Here is a 14,002-nt window from a genome sequence, read left to right as displayed (position 1 = left end):
AATATGCACGAGATATCTTGTTGCTAGCATTAGAACAAGGACATCTGGTCGCAGGATATCCCTCATGTGGTCGTAAAGTGGTTGAGTTTAATGATAATAAATTCCCCGCAAAATATCTTTAGCAAATGAAACGTGTCTACTATTTTATACGCATCGTACACGCAAATACATACATCGCAAATATTTTAGCATGAAATCGGTCCGTAACAAAAATTTCGTGGAGAAATTTGACTCTCCTGTTTTGGTTCTAAGAAATAATTTAATAAAATTATCGAGGACCCAGTTTGCATTAAAATCTGTTCTTGTTCGAACAAATTTATACTAAAATTATACACGAATTTATTCTTACACTGATCCTACCATGCCTGCCGTTTTAACCGTTTTCACATATATTATTTTTCGATCGACAACATTATTGCGGCTCTTTTATAAAAATTGACTAGACAGATTTCTCAATTCGAACAACATTACGATAAATACGGCGAAAAGTCGAAATAAATTCAATCTTATCATTCTCGAAGAGTACATAACACACGTCAGTTACTTTTATTGCTCGGTAGGCTTAGCGTTAAATATGCCAAAATTATGAAACAGTGTCGTTAAGCCAGTGATTTATATAATACATATCAAATGTTCACTGGAACATATCTTCGAGGATTTCAGCGTCTATGTCGGTTTCTTACGCAATACGTAACACGCAGTTACGTTTCGCGAACAAGACCATGGCATTTAAGCTCCCTTTCCTAATTTTTTCATTCTGGTACGACATATTCTCCGGGACGTGTTCGTTACTTCTTCTTGGAACTGCTTCCAATTAGTCAGCGTACTTTCTTCCCAGTTTCGTGGGAAAAATGCAGATTTCGAAACACTATATTATTATAGTGTATAACGATAATTTTTACGACTTCGTTTACTTCAGTAATATAATGTAACAAAACCTAATGTATATAATATAATATAATATAATATAATATAATATAATATAATATAATATAATATAATATAATATAATATAATATAATATAATATAATATAATATAATATAATATAATATAAAATAATATATATGGTATGTATAGTATAATGTAATATAATTTAATGTAACGTAATGTAACTTAATATAATGCGATGTAACGTAATGTGATGTAATGTTAATATAACGTAATGTAATGCGATGTAATGTAATGCGATGTAATGTAATGTGATGTAATGTAACGTAATGTAATGTTAATGTAACGTAATGTAATGTTAATTTAACGTAATGTAACTTAATGTAATGCGATGTAATGTAATGTAATGTAACGTAATGTAACTTAATGTAATGTGATGTAATGTAATGTAATGTAATGTAATGTAATGTAATGTAACGTAATGTAACGTAATGTAACGTAATGTAATCCAATGTAAGGTAATGTAACACAATATAATGCAATGCAACTATGGTTGTAAATGTGTTCTTCGTTATTCTTCAACTTTCAAAAATCTCTTCCAGAGTTTAAATTGCCAAAACCCTGGGTCAGTTCTCAAAATGATTTTTAGCGTAATATAACTTCGTTTAACTTTGTAAAATTTTCGATTAAGAGAAATTATAAATTGATTTTTTGCTAATATTTTCATTCCTCGAGGTTTCTCAAACGTACAACAAGATTCAAGGAGAAAAATTCTTTTGCGCTCTAATAATATGCTCTTTGCACGACAATCACGTTGTGCACGCAGAAAGTGAAATTCTACGCGATTCCAAATTTGACGGTTCGGCCATTTCGAGAAAGTCGAGTGAACATAGAACTTTCGTAGAATATCAAGCAAAGTCTACATTGCGAACCGTCTTTGCTCAATGATGTAAAGAAATTGTTTTTCAATATAAATTTGTGAGAACAATGTTTGAAAATGTTTTCAGGTATTGTCCCCAAGTAAAATAAGGATTCTAGACATGGTTTTCAATCTCTTTATTTCGACATGTACGTTATAGAAGGATCAATAAACTATTCTAACGTATCTTTCCGCGATGAAGCAATAAACTTTCCTGACATTTTCTTTTACTCGTTCGTAGAAAGCTCGTTCCGTCACTTGATGCAATCGTCCACCAAAAATACATATGCAACACGAACGCTTTCTCAATAAATGAAACGGAATTTCCCTAAGTAAAGTGGTCCCGCTAGCGCAGAAATTATTTATGGCATTTTATTGGAACATATAATACGTGTCGTAATAATCGAAGGATTTGATGAACAATCCCGATGAATTTCGTAAGAAATTGATCTTGTCGTTTTATGTACTACTTTCTCTTCTTCCCGATTTTATCATCAAATGTATGACTGTGTTAGAATAAATATTAAACATTTTGTAAATTGGATATACCATTTTAACAAAGAAGCTTTGCATCGTTGAGTGTCTTTACGAAGGAAAATTATGCAAATTATGCGAACGCGAACGTCGGTATGTGCGTGTGGACCCGGTTCGCACGGAAACGAGAGAATCGCGAGTGCCACGTGCCCATGAAAGATGTTCATGGAACGGCGAAGACGTAAGATGTAACGCGTCTCGTCTCCTCTCGTCAATCTACACGCGAACCGATAAAATTCGTCTGCGTACGAACGAGTTTTGCCGCTCGTCACTTTCGCCCATCGAATTACTTTCTTCGGAACCGAGTATGCAAAGCATGCTTTCACCGAAAACGGGGCCCACAGATCTTTCGGGCTTCTACGTTTCGAAAAAAAGGACGTCGTATAATTCCTTCCAGAACACTCGAATATCTTTCTATCGACGCGTTCGCGTTTCACAAACTTGTTTCGATTCTAAGACATAGTACACGCGTCGCTATTTCTCTTATACGTCTTGTGCCATCAATTTTATGAAACGAAGATACAGCGTTTATAGTATAAAAATGTAGCTCTATAAATTCGTGAAATTTCAAATTTTATAACGGTAGATAAAAGACTAGAGGATAAATAAATAAAATATTATTAAAATAATTATACTCCATTTTTTCGTTTGGAAAATGTGTGAATCGTTCTAAATATACACGAAATATATATACGAAATTATTATGCGATTAATTAACAACGATATAAATTATTATACACGAAATATATACGAAATTACAGTAAAGTTATTCTTTGGCCGCATACAATTGGTGGAACAATGGATTACACTAGGATGTACTAATAAACCGAAAGGAGGCTTGTAAATTAACTAATTAATGCTCTAAAGTTACAAAGTGTTGCAGACGTTGAAATAGATACAATCGTCGTCTTCCATTGCGTTAGACAAAATATATTAACACTAGAACTACGACTATACTTGCAACAATGATAAGATTCGATCTTTTTAGATTTAGTACAATTTTTATCACAATTTTTATCGTACATCTAAATAAAAAAGTTCGTCCGAATATTTCCTACGAAAACGTTCATACATTTCCAATAATTATAAAAGAAATAATTGAAATCGTCTGCAGCTTCACATGCATTCCATCGCACTCTCAATAATTTCGTTAAGATTGCGATTAACAAAATAGTTAATAAACACGATATGAACATCTCTTACTTAATCTAGTGGCTAATGACTCAGCCGTCGATGCGACCCTAAAGGCTCAAGAAGGAGAAAAAGAAGAATCTTCGAATCCTTGAAATATATTTCTACTATTTTGCACGTAATCAGATTAGTTCTGTGATAAACGAATAAAATCTGCGGTCCAGTCACGAGACTTCAATGTTAATCGCTAAAATAACTTCCTTCTATGATATTATTTCTATTATTTTTCTACCTATGTGTCGCAAACATTTTTTATAAAAATTGATCTCCATCTCGACGAGATTTGGACGAAATTACTGTCGATAATTACGCAAATCAATTATTCATCCTTCTTTCCACCGAATTTCAAGCCAAACTGCTAACGTTACTTTCGCGGAAGCGAGCATTTTCCAACCAAATTGTTATTCATACCCGGAGCGTTGGCGAACGTTACCAAAACTTCCACCGAGCTACAAGACGTCGAACTAAATCGTTGAAGTTTCGCTCGCTAAAGCAAACGTTTCCCAACCACATTATTATTCGATCTGGAGCGTTAGTCGACGCAACAAAAATATTGCAGAAATTGTTCTCCGTCCGCAGATTGGCAGACCCCGAGACGGGTTACCACGATTACTTGCGCCTATGCGAACATAATTCGACCACGTTAATTCAACCCGAAGCATTGGACGATCCGCGGCTCCGAAAATTAGGCTTATCCGCGTCGCCCGTGTCGCCGTAATTTACTTTCGATGTTTCGTCCGGCGCCCGTGGCGAAGTGTCAATGCAGAGGCAGACGTCGCGCACGTAATCGGCGAGCATGATCGAAAGTTTACCTGTCCTCAGCGATCCATTCTCCGTGGCTGATGCGCGGACAGCAGATTCTCAGCGGAAGCACGGGCACACGCACCGAAACAAAAATCTCTTCCCCTCGCTTTCACTTTCGGCGGTCTACTTCTTTTTTCTCTTTTCCTCGGGAACGTCGGGGCCCGCGATCCAGAGAGGATCTACGCGGACAGAGGAGATCCGCCGGGGACACGAGGGATCCGCGGGACACGTGGTGTGAACACGCGAGGGTTCTCGCTCGTTGAAGTCGCCGAGAGGCGAGTCCGTGACGCGCGAAACGCTACGTTGTCGAGCGACAACTAAAAGAGAAGCGTTTTAACTCCGACTCGGCCAGAACGGGGATAAAAGAGAGGTGTCCCCCGATCATGAAGTGTAGCGCGACCTATGGGTTCTCTCTCACTTTCCGCTCCTTGATGTCCTCCCCCTCTCCTCTCGCCGTCGTTGCTCCCTACCTTCGATCCTGATCGACGATCTACCTTTTTGTACCGAGCGATTGGTTAAATTCAGCGTTCGCTTTTTGCGCGAGAACCTCGCCGGTTTCAGAGGGTGTCCCTCGTACGGTGAGAATGCGAGCGAAGACGGTGAAAAATGGGGAGAATGGAAATGGTAAATATTCGTATCTTCTCGTGCGACAGAGAATTTGGCAAATAAACTATTTCTTGGCGTGGCAGTTACTTGTGGAAACAACATTTCAAATATATATTTTAATAGTAGCTCGTAGAAACGTGCTGAAATAAATATTTTATTATTACATAATATTTATTATTATTATATTTATATTATTATATTATTGTAATATTATATTATATATTTATATTATAGCATTTATATTATTTTATTATTGTAATATTATATCATAGTATCTATATTATTATATTATATATTTATATTATAATATATATATAATAATATAATAATAATAAATATTATATAATAATAAAATATTTATTTCAGCACGTTTCTACGAGCTACTATTAAAATATATCATAGTATCTATATTATTATATTATATATTTATATTATAGTATCTATATTATTATATTATATATTTATATTATAGTATCTATATTATTATATTATATATTTATATTATAATATATATATAATATTATATCATATTATTATATTTATTATTATATAGTATTTTATTATCAATTCTGAAATAAGTATTTCATTAAAATATAAGAAAATAATATTTCATCAAATCAGAACATTTCCCACTATATGACTGACACGACGTGACAGCGAACGTTTTAACGCAGAAATTTAAAAATAATTTACAACTATTTCTAATATTTTGATTAGAACATTCTACTGCAACTTGGAAACTTGGACATTGAATCCGGTCTTCATCTTGACTCTGAAAACAAACTGCAATCGAAAAAACAGTCTGTTCATATTTTTCGTAATAAATGGTTTCATTTATTTGTTTATCTTGGTAGCCCTAAAAGAGAAGCTTTCTTCGATATATTTGTCAGTGGATTCTCTGTCGTTTTTATCTCGCGACCAAGCGTCTACCACCTCTAGTCGATAAAGACGGATTTCCATAACGAAGTACCTGTATGAATATTGTAATCACACCTTTTCACCGATAGAATGCCTATCGGTATTGTCTTGCGTTGATAAGCGAAGCTCGCATCGCATGATGAAACTGGTATGTCACTTGCGTCAAAACGAGTACGAGTAACTAAACATCCGCAATGAGCATGTACATCTAGATTGTCTCTTGCATTTTCACCGTGACTTCGATCAGTTGCAACATCGTCAAACATTGTTAACGCTAAACCTACCAGAGCCGGTCAAGCGATCAGTTTCGTATTTTTGATTTAACAATCACTGGCATCGCAAGGATGTTTATATGGAAAATGATGTAACCAATTACTTTGTTCAAGCACATTTTCTAAACAGATCCCTCGAAATCTAAATAAATTCGATTTTATCATTTTTATTACAAAAAATCAGATTGGCAGGTTTCGCGTTAACATTATCAACTGTAAACATTATCAACATATTAATGACGTCATCGGGCATTGTCAACTGTGTCGAACACTACCAACATTATCAACTTTGTCGGACATCGTCGACATTAACAAACATTCAAACGTCATCTTAACTTCTCAAAAAGACCGAGATAGTTTGTTCGAAGTTTCTTCTGTTTTCAGATGAATGTCCACTTTGCTGTGATTCAAATTTCAAGCTGATCGGTCTTTCCTCCTCCGTGTTCAAAGTCTCGTTAGCTGTAGCTAATTCTCGTTAGCTGCAGTAAATAATTTTCCTTCAGCTTATAAACAAAAATGGACAATTTGGGAAGAGGAGCTTATTCGATCCTTGCGCGAACCTTGCTCTCCTCTTTCCAAATCGTCCATTTTTGTTTACAAGCCGAAGGAAAATTAAGGAGAATTTACTGTTCTTCGAATTTCTGTTTCTAATATCACGTGCATAATCTCTGCCAGATTATGGCTCTGATGCCAGACCAAAGCGGAACAAATAAATTTTCAGCGGCCGCCGAACCGAATTTCCCTCTTAAAGTTCGATTCGAATCTACACGACCGTTCGAAAACGGCGCAAAGTGAGCAACGGCTGTTAAGATCCATGGATCAAGGTATCCGCTGGCAAAGAAGGTGAACGTAGGTGGGCCCGCGAGAGATCTTGATACAGTTACAACCGTTCCACGTGCAGCGAAATGAAAGGTTCCGGAGCGCGTTGCATCTAGTGGGATTCGAGCGGAGAAGGTACACCTGGAAATGGATAAAAATGTCGCTCGAAAGAGAAGAACCGGCAAGCTGGAAGAAGATCGATAGATCGTGTGCACGTGATAGCATAATAATTGCCCGTTGCGATACAGTTCAGCGTCGTGGCTTCTTTCTTCCTTCTATCTTGTCTTTCTTCTCTTTCATCTGGCCTGCGGATCCCTGTGAGAATCTTCCCTCGTCGCGCGTTTACGCGCCGGTGTAACCTCGTCGGACCGAATTGCGAGATAGATGCACGTGCGAGAGAGTTGTAATGTACATGGATAGGCAACCGATGCCCTCGAATAGGAAACGACCGCTTTTAACCACCGCGAACGGGCGTGATTCACGTGGAAACGCTTTTATCCGCGCGGCTGGGACATTTCAACTACGAAGTCGCTCAACGCCGTTCGATTCTTTACGAGTTCCAGATATCGAATTCCAAATGTCTTATAATCGTAATTTTCTATTTATTTGTCTCGCCATTCATCGTTTCAGAATATCACGTTCATGAATATTTTTTATTACCAGATCGCGGATCTTGCGCGAGAAATAAAAATGTTGCGCATCTGTTGCAAGGAACAGGAACTGTATAATCAACTTTAATAAATTATAAACAATACAATCATCACTAAATCGTACTAAATCCAGTGAATCCTCGATTTTCGGAAGCTGTGACCTCGCAATTTTGTTGTTAATTAGCCCAACACGCTTCGCCTGGAAATAATTGCATTTAACAAGAAATATTGAATTCTAAAATTGCATATACATACATAATATTTTTGTACACGTATAAAACTTATAACATTTACTGTTAGGGTGCAGAAAAAGCTTCTCAATAATTGTGTTGATAATTTTTACAAATATCGACAAATATCAATAACATATAATATTCGGTCGATGTATATTCGTATTATTCGTTTCCCTTGCATTAAACAATGCTTAATGCGGTCGTTAATATATATCACCCAAGTAAAGACTTATGCAACCTAATGGCCAAGCAAGAAAATAGCATTGCGCATTCGCCAATTAAACGCAACATTTCAAGAAAATTGACTCACACCAACGCGAGCTATTCAACATTTTTAACGTTGTTGAACGTCAAGTCTTTACGAGGATTGGGTTTATCCTGTGGAGAAGTCGTATAATTGTCTATGAACTTACCAGTACGAAGAAAATGTTACTCATTGTCCGAGCAATTAGTTACACGAATGATTCGTAATCGTCGTCGGTCTGATCCAGCGTTACCCAACCTTTTTCGGACTTGGTAAAACCGTTTCCAATTTGATCTTCTTTAATGACCTGTGTCAGACAAAAAAAATAGAAAGCGTCTGGAAAATAGTATCCATATTTATTCGAGGTACTAACATAGACAATTTCAATCTCAAATCTCCACGGTCTGAGATACACACAGACAATTTCTTTTATTTTTCTATAACAAGTCATTTATGATATTGAAGCCACGTTCAACTGAATATGACGAAAGAAAGGATGACAATAATTTTCTTGCAAAACTAGTGGAAATTGGGTATTTTGCTTCTATCTTGGCATAGGACCATTGTTCGTTTTCCAACAGACTCGTTTTTCATAGCGCACCCGCATCAGCTTAAATTTATAACGTTTAATCGAATCGGCCTATAACGTTGCTGCCTTTTTCTCGGTACATTAGAATTTCCACGTCAATCATTTTTATCCCGACAGTTATTTCCCGATCGTCCCTCGGAATATTCAAAATTCACCGCACGTTGGGAAACACTGATCTAATCCGTGCCGAATGACGCAGTAATTCCGTCGACGGTTTTCGCATCGACGTGTCGAGTCGATAAATTTTGCTATTAATAGAAAACAGAAAATTCTGATGTATTTATTAGGGCCACCAGCTGCGGATGCGTCGTATTTCTTTCCCGCCTTCTCTTTTATTGAGCAATCGTAGTCATGGCATTCTCACTTCGTTGGAAAACGATCCGCAACGATGAAAGTGTCGGCGTAACGTGTGATCTCAAGATCGAATTAATAATCCCAATATCGGTGCGAACGAAATTAATATTACAAAACCGAGACTACGTGACTTTCTAGCCACAGTTCTGTAAAAATGATTTCCTGGCTAAGCAAACAATCGTTCCAGCGATTAGCTTCACGCGTGAATTGTAGCATGAACTTAAGGGCGTCACAGAAAGCTTATCTTTACAAATACAAAAAAGATATGTGCATAACTATGTCTGAACTCTTTTACACCATGTAACAATAATATTATCTCGTGCGAAACAAAAATATCCTTAAAATATGGAATCTTATTCAATTTATCTTCCTTAACATTGAATCTCGCATTTTTCTTATCGGTAAACAGCGGATTTCACAATTTCATTATAAAAATGTGAAGATCGTATACAAAACAGTAAAAACGATCGAAAGGAATTCGAAGATACGGGTCGCGCTATTTCCAACCGATTAAAATTACCAGCTCTTGCGCCTTGCAATTGTAGCACACAATTTTTATTTTACATATAAATCCGCAGTCTACTCGTCAGATGTTAATCTTATATTCAAGAAAGAACGAATTAGAATATTTTTTAGAATGTATTGGCATTATCGTTTTAACGCTAACTTCGCTTGAAGTTGACGCGGGGAAAACGGTACAGCTTACGGAACGATCTGACCTTTCAGGATTCCAATAATTGTGGTTATTGTAAGATCGAACGATAATTCATTATCTGGAAACGGGACGCGATCTGTAATAATCGATCGATAGAATCTATGACGTATTATCGCGAACTTTTGTTCCGCGTATCGATACTTTTATAACCGTCGATCTCGTAAATATGCTTCGAGGAAGCCGTCGGATCGGCTTTATCTCGGGACCGATATTTGGCGCTAGTTATGCTACGAAAGAGACACTGATAGACATCAGCTTCTGCCGATCGCCGCGGAAGTTCCCGCCGATGTCTACTCCACCCACTCGGCAAGGACTTTGTCTGCCTCAGGCGAATCTGTCACAGGAAGCTGTGAACGCGTGTACGTTGAAAAAAACGATACCCATTCGGTAGTGTTTTATTTTGTTTCTCGGACCAGCAGCTGTCCATTCTATAGCTAACTATTTCACGGATCATACAAACAGTTTTTTGCCGGGTAGGTTAAACGAGATTAAAACGTTTCGAAAGCGATCGGTCGGCGATATTCGATTCGTGTAAGTCAGAAATTCCTGATAGGCATGAATCTTCGTGGGTACTATTAAACTATCGAGTAAAATTGCTTAATATGAAATAGGGCCTAATATGAGATTCGGGATTTCCTAAAAAGATCATAACTTTAGATCAACAACGTTCATTAAAGTTCGATGAATGGTAGCAATATTAATAATTAATACTTAATCATAATCATTAATATTTAATGATTAGCTGTAATCAATAGTATTTAATATTTAATCATAACCGTTAAAAAATTAGTACTTAATCATAATCATTAATATTTAATGTAATATAATCATTCAATAGACGTTCTTTAAAAAAATTATCAGATATCTAATCGCAATCATTAATATTTAATATTTAATCATTAAATAGACGTTTCCTAAAAAGACGATTACATATTTACTCATAAGCATTAATATTTAATGTTTAATAATTAAATAGACGCATTCTTAAAACATGATCGAATATTTTATCATAATCATTAATATTCAATATTTAATCACTACATAGATATTTGCTTAGAAAATGATAAAATATTTAAGAACGATGTATTTTTTCAAGGAACAATAATAAAATGATTTAAATAATCTGTATCTCTTTCCCGGTCAATTTTTCATAGCTTCTGAAGCTGTTATAATTTTTGTCACGTTTCACTAAATTTTTCTTGTGTTTAACTTATTCGAAATAATTGTTCTGTGCCGTCAAATGGTAAAGTCACAATTCAAGAGCTAAATTTATGAGTTAATAGTAGAATTACATGGTGAATGTGAGATTCGACGTTCCAGTATTCGTATTCTCAATCATCAAACAGGGTTATGAAACTCCGAACAAAGGTTAATGTACGAAAAATAAATATTTTATGTAGCTGAACAGTTCGTGGCGTAAGAAGGTAAAGTTTATTGCTATCCTATTTTAGCATTAAAGCCGAGAAAGGGGATACGGTAAATGGTTTTATTTTGCGCGTACGCGTGTGATACTTACGACACTGCCACCGCATTATCGAGAGTAGAATTAGCAAACTCTTTACAGACCACCCTGATCGCGAAAGTACATTATTAACTGCACTGTTAGATACTGTGTAACAGATAAACCAGTTGCGCAAGTAATTACACGCGATGGTAATTTGTTTACAACGAACTAAGCGCAACCAGATTAACCAACTATTGTTAAAAGTATCATAACGATTTATTATAACCGTATCGAGATTTTCGAAGAAATTGAAACACGATTATTACGAACATGTAACATTTAAATTACTGAAATAGTTAACCTTAAATATTTATTCATATATGACCAATTAACAATTAATTCGTTCGTTTCGCTTGTCGCCGTCGGATATTGATAAATATTAAAACCGGAAATACGTAGCTGATACCTTCTAATTAAATATTATTACTTAGTAATTACATAGTGATTAAATTTACTTATTAATTAAAACTTAATTGCAATCTCACATCTACGTATGAAACTCTTCTTATTCGATTTTACGCGCGCCGTCCGATTACAATTAAATATTACTAATTTATGAGTTACGTAATAATTAAAATTCACTTATTTATTAAAACCTCATTTTATTCTCGCATCTGCATATGAAACTCGTCTCAATGAATTTTTTGTTTATGTAAATCGTCTGATCGTTGAATAAAATATTTGTAGAAATTGTTATCCTTTATTTTGACAGCCGACAAAAATGTTTCGCACCGTCCAGTGTAATTGTAATTTGATACTGAGATTATCGAACTACCGAGTTCAAGGTGTATTAAAAGGTGAGGCAATTGGTTGGCACTCGCGGCTGCTAAACTGCTCCATTAGATATTCGGTAAAAACTGGCATGTCCTGGCCATTTACCACGGTAATAGTTGCAAACGCGAGCGTGTTAGCGTTACGAATCTTGGAGTAGCAACAATGCGGCAATAAAACACAGCCGTGAATGCAATATGCGTCAAGTGCATCGAAAACGTCAGAACCAAGATCGTGCACGCCGCGTGAATGGACACACGCCAGTGAACCCGAAGAAAAGACTGACAATGAAAGGGGGTCAGGACTATGCAGCACGCGCAACGCACCATGATAATTTAGTATTTTTTTTTTTACAATTTTTTAACTTCCTACTACCGTTTCAATGGTAAACGAAACGACGAAGGGTAGTGCAAGGCGATGAACATATCACGAAAGAGAAAATACCGTTGTGCTACTGGCAATGTGGATGTTTCTTCGAGCATACTCTATCGAGCATATCAAATGCAACTGATACACATGGTGGTCCACTTAAAGGTTACGTCAAGGTTATAAATCTAAATAAATAGGGACAAAATTTCTGTAATAAATTTAAATTATAATATAATTAAACTATAATATAATTAAATTGCAATATAATTAAACTATAATATAATTTAATTGTAATATATCTAAACTATTATATAATTAAATTGCAATATAATTAAACTATAATATAATTTAATTGTAATATATCTAAACTATTATATAATTAAATTGCAATATAATTTTAAACTATAATATAATTTAATTGTAATATATCTAAACTATTATATAATTAAATTGCAATATAATTAAACTATAATATAATTAAATTGCAATATAATTAACTTGTAATATAATTAAACTATAATATAATTAAATTATATTATAATATAATTATAACATAATTTCTATATTTTATAAATATATTTTATAAAATATTGTTTCATTACGAATCTTACATACAAATTAATGCTTAAGTCGTAAAATATCTAAGGATATGTTTAAACCTGTCCTTGTAAGTGTAAAAATTATATTACACGCCGAAGGTATTGCAATTTATTCTATTCGCCTTGGATGAAATTTTGTATGGTAACTTGTAATATAATTAAACTATAATATAATTAAATTATATTATAATATAATTATAACATAATTTCTATATTTTATAAATATATTTTATATTTTCTATAAAATGTCAGTGCTTCTCAAGAAAGAACATCGGCTGTCCGGTTGAACATTCGTGTCCCTTCGAAGGTCCGAATATCAGCATTGGTTGCCACATTTATTCCGGCGTCTGCTTGTAAATTATATTCCTGGTTTCCTAATGATCTCGATGGCCAAGACAGTTCTCTGGTCGGTCGGTAGCCAAGTCTCCCCGCGGTTGTGGCTCTAAATCGATCCTATTAGGGATAAGCGAAAAGAACAATGCGAAACCGCGGGTCGTGGAATGCGTGTCGATAGTACGCGGGAAACGTTGCGCCGTGGAAAAATGCTGCAAAAGGGACCAGATGCCTGGTGTGCAGAGGCCCGTAGTAGGTGTACTGCTCCCTGTGCTCGTTCGGCGATCGACAATGAACAGATTGAAAACGGTCGCCGCGATCTAACGAGGCTGCAATGCAACACGTGCAGGCGGCCACCTTTCCCTACCCTTGGAAGAAGGAAGCCCCTGTTAAAGATCGAGAATTATTACGAGCGCTTTCCAAAGCGCGAACGCGGCCGCACAGTGACGGATTCTTCTACAGGGCATAAATTGCGCCGGGAACGTGCAACCCGATGCATAAAAGTAATTGATATAATCTTTACCTGTCTATTAAATTAATGTTACTAACATTTTTTATCCTGTGCTCGTTTGTGCTCGTTTATTATATGCCGGGATAATAGAACCACTCGCTAATGGGTTCACGTTACTGAAACACTCGTGCTTTCGCGGTGCGCGGGTCCGTTGAAGAATTAGTGGGTTCGCCACTC

The 14,002-nt window shown here is 35.7% G+C and overlaps 1 protein-coding gene across 1 annotated transcript in view; it reads right to left on the bottom strand.

Annotated features, from left to right (window-relative positions):
- spz3 (Spaetzle domain-containing protein 3) overlaps positions 1-4,691 on the bottom strand; it is a 30,481-nt gene extending 25,790 nt beyond the window's left edge. Inside the window, exon 1 of the mRNA XM_076525754.1 lies at positions 4,347-4,691. The gene's annotated coding sequence lies outside the window, so the exon portion shown is untranslated. The remainder of the gene's footprint in view (positions 1-4,346) is intronic.
- Between the last annotated feature and the right edge of the window lie 9,311 nt (positions 4,692-14,002).

The sequence above is a fragment of the Megalopta genalis genome, chromosome 12 (assembly GCF_051020955.1).
Source record: "Megalopta genalis isolate 19385.01 chromosome 12, iyMegGena1_principal, whole genome shotgun sequence".
In the NCBI taxonomy this organism is placed as follows: Eukaryota; Metazoa; Arthropoda; class Insecta; order Hymenoptera; family Halictidae; genus Megalopta; species Megalopta genalis.
Note: the sequence above shows the minus strand (reverse complement) of the source record. Positions and strands in the feature narration are given on the sequence as shown.